The sequence below is a fragment of the Pygoscelis adeliae genome, unplaced genomic scaffold, assembly GCF_000699105.1.
Source record: "Pygoscelis adeliae isolate BGI_AS28 unplaced genomic scaffold, ASM69910v1 Scaffold286, whole genome shotgun sequence".
In the NCBI taxonomy this organism is placed as follows: Eukaryota; Metazoa; Chordata; class Aves; order Sphenisciformes; family Spheniscidae; genus Pygoscelis; species Pygoscelis adeliae.
Window position 1 is genome coordinate 9,323,192 of NW_008825076.1, and position 3,766 is coordinate 9,326,957.

Consider the following 3,766-nt stretch of genomic DNA (forward strand, 5'->3'; position numbering starts at 1 on the left):
GCGGGCGCCCGGGCGGCTCCGGGCTCCGTCGCTGTGTGAGCGCGCCCTTCCCTGGCGGCACAGCGGCCTGAATGCAGGCTGGGCCTATGTTTGGGACCGGCTCACGGGACCCGCTTGTGGGGCCTGTGTGTAGGGCCTGCATGTGGGGCCTCGAGACCAAGCCTTAATACAAACCGGGCCAACACACTGGGCCTGCAGGCCGGAGCTAAACACAGACCGGGCCTAAGTACAAACTGGGTCTAAATACAGCCTAGGTCAACAGGCTGGGCCCATAGGCAGGGCCTAAATGTGGACCACAGCTACAGATTGGAGCTAAATGCAGATGGGGCCGACAGACCGGGCTTAAACGTGGCCAGGGCCAGCAAGCGCAGGGCTATCGGCCAGGTCTAAATGCAGAGCAGGTCTAAATAGAGACTGGGCCAACAGCCTGCACCCACAGATCCAGCCTAAATGTGGACCAGGGCTAAACGCAGACTAGGGCTCTCATCTTTCCCCATCTGTCCCATTGCACAGCTCCTGGGAACATCTCCCCATCCCAGTGTGGCTGCCTTCCCCCAGCCCCCTACGCCCTACCCTGCCCTAATTTCTGCCTCCCAGCACAGGGCTGCATTTCCACACCGGCTCCTTCAGCTCAGCGCCCGGTTCTCCCGGTTCTCCCAGTCCTCGTCCCCTGCAGCACACCTCCGCAGCACACCCCGCTGTGGCAGCACGTTGCCCCCGGCTCCGGGGGGGGTCGGGACTTCCCAGGGTGCGGAAGCAGATGCAGGGAGCAGCCCGGCGGTGGGAGCCGGCAAGGAGCTGGGGAGATGCCAGTCTCCAGCTGGTACACGCAGTCCTCGTGCTGTAGCTAAACCTGCCGCGTGAAGCACGGACAACAGCAGATGTTCTGATATTGTTAGTCAGGCTTGGGAAAAAAATCATGGGAACTTAGAATAAAAACATTGCTCTGGGAGCTAATTGATATTCTGCATTTTGAGCCTATGAACACCCAACTTGAGTCACATGCTTGGTTTTTTTTTTTGTTTTTTTTTTTGCTGCAACCATAAACGCCAGAAAGAAATTAACTGAGAAGAAAATAAGGGAGATGCATATTCACCTGACTCCAGGGGCTGGGGCTTGAAGAAAACATGGAGTATTGCGAGACTGCCACGGTATCTGACTTGCCATTCGTGCAGTGGAGGGATCCCTGTCCCCTGATGTGATCTGGCTGAGCGTTAGGCACCTAATTTAGATTTTACCCACCCACATAGGCTCCTTCAGTGGTTGTAACCGACGTGGCAGGGCCCGACAAGACATGGGGAAAAGGTGGTTCCTGTCACCCATCTCAGAGCGAGAGAAATTATCCTCTAAAAGTGCGTGTCTGTCTTCATCTGTAAGTGACCCACACAGCGTTGGCTGAGGCTACGCGATCTGTGTGGCCGCTAAGGCTGCAGATCAAACAAAATTGTCTGGACTGGCCTTAGATCCAGGACTTGATACTACGTATGGCTACGACATGAGAAGGAATAACCAGATCTAGACAAGAGGCTTCTTGATTTAGAAGCCTCTTAACTATCTTAGTACTACAGTGGGAATTGCAACCCTATACCTGCAATTTCTGAAGCAAATGAGGCTGTCTCGCACAATTGATTTTGAATCATTTGCTGTTAACTATGCAGGAATTTTTGACAACAGTCAAACACATCTCCAAGTGTTTTGGAGATGACTTGTGAAAAAAAGAAATAACTACCCTTCCAGACACAACAAGCCCGCAGTGGAAAAAAATAAGAATTACCCTGGTAAATGAGGCTCAAATAGGAGAAAGTGAATCAGCATCTGAGATGTATTTATGCTTTAAGGTGATTATCTCGGCTCCCTTCATTAACATGATAACAGCAGACTCTGCAAACAGGCACAGGGTAATACTGTAGATGTCTGCACTTTCATTTCGCAGAAGACAGCTGCCTGGGAGAATGGGATTATTCGTGGAGAGTGAGCGCTGAAACTCCTCCTTGCTGATTCAACCAAAACAGGACGTCGCCTCATCTTGTTTAATACAGAAAGCACTCAAGCATAATGGCAACACAGTTGAAATCTGCAAACGCAGAACAGACAAACTCCTTACATGTGTGATTCCAGGGCTTCCATTCAGCATCTGCTCCCCTTCCTGCTCGAGCTGCTCGAAAAATAGCGGTTTGTTTATTTTTTGCACAAAAATTGTCAAAATAAAAGCTGGGTAAAAAAATTGCCCTTTATTGGTAGAGCAGCTGTGCTGTAGGCAGAGAGCTCGCAGCAGCAGGAGTAGAAGGGAGCATCACTGTGCCTCCCTGCAAACTGTTACTAAGGCAGAGAGGAAGATTCAGCGGCAGCAGCTGCTCTTGCAGCAAGTCCCCGGGAGGACCAGAAAGAGCTTGAGGAGTGTTTAAGGGATTCCCAAATACCCTGAGCCCTCCCAGGTGTATTCATGATTCCTTCCAGCCTTTCACTGGCAGGATTGGTGAGGTTTGCGGCCCTCCCATTTCCAAACAGAGAATTACAGGAATTAGCCAGGAGAAGCACGCGGGGAAGACACTTGCCCACTGCAAGTCCCCACCTCGTTGCCTGTACCCCGAACGTGTCAGGCGGCAGAGCCATGGGGAGGAACTAGCTGAAGGGAGACAGTCACCCCCAAGGGACAGGTGAGTTTCTGCACCTCTAACTCATGCACGTCTCTGCAGTACGTGGCCCAAATCATGCGCTAAGGGGGGTGATTAACGGAAGAGTCATGCCAAGCTGTGCCTGGGCAGGCATGCTTTCGCTGCTGCATGACCTCACCCCCAGCTTCCCACTGGCACCTGCTGGTTCTGTTCCCCTGGGAGCTTTTTCTGCTCTGCGTTCTTTGAAAATGTAGTTATTGCTGAAAACGCCTCCACGTAGGTGACAGCACCAGGCTCCAGCTCTGGAGGAAACCCAAAGTTGTCTGATAACATTGCAAAAATACCCACATTTAGAAAAACAGAACGGTTGGGGACTTCATGATTTCATGGGTCTGCAATTGCCGATTCTTTGTGCCACTTCTTTCCCTGCACTTTAAAAAGCCTTCCCTTCATCCGTACGGCTCACCTGGGTCTTTATTATCCATGAGTTACAGTCAGCAGTAGATTAGTAAGTAACTCCTGCGTCTGCGTTGTCCACAAATGTGTGTGGGCGGCTCCCCCCAGTTTGAAGAGCCCCAGCAGTCTCTGAGAGTGGAAAAAGCAAAGCGGGATTGGGAAAGCAGGGCCTGGTGGCACTGATTATATCCCAGCACTATTATATTTCTCAGCCATGTACCACAAGGTGTCTCCAGCAGTACAGGCATTGCTGCAGGGTTTGGAGGTTGCACCTCAGCGTCTTCCCCTGGGCTGGGGCACGGCAGGGACCCTCACAGGCGCAAGTGCAATCCCTGTCCCTACTCTCAGCAACTCCCAGCTCTACAGTCTTACGGGTAAGAATCAGGTCTCCATCCTTCGTTAGCTGAGATGCTTAACTGCTGAGAGCAAGTAATTTTCTTGGGGGTGGGCTGAAGCCAAGATTTTTCTTGCTTTTCCTTGTCTTTATTTCCCCGTGTTTTACAGTTTCCTCCTTCCTTTTTTTTAAACCAATTTCTTTTACAAATAGTTTTAAAACACCAGTCAGCATGAATTAACTTCCGAAGTCCATCTTAGTGATGGTCAGTTAAAATGGGATATTTTTATTTATTTGAAAGAGCAAATAGTAAAAATTCATTTTAGCACCCGTGTCAGGGCCTGGCAGGCCGAGCTCGTGC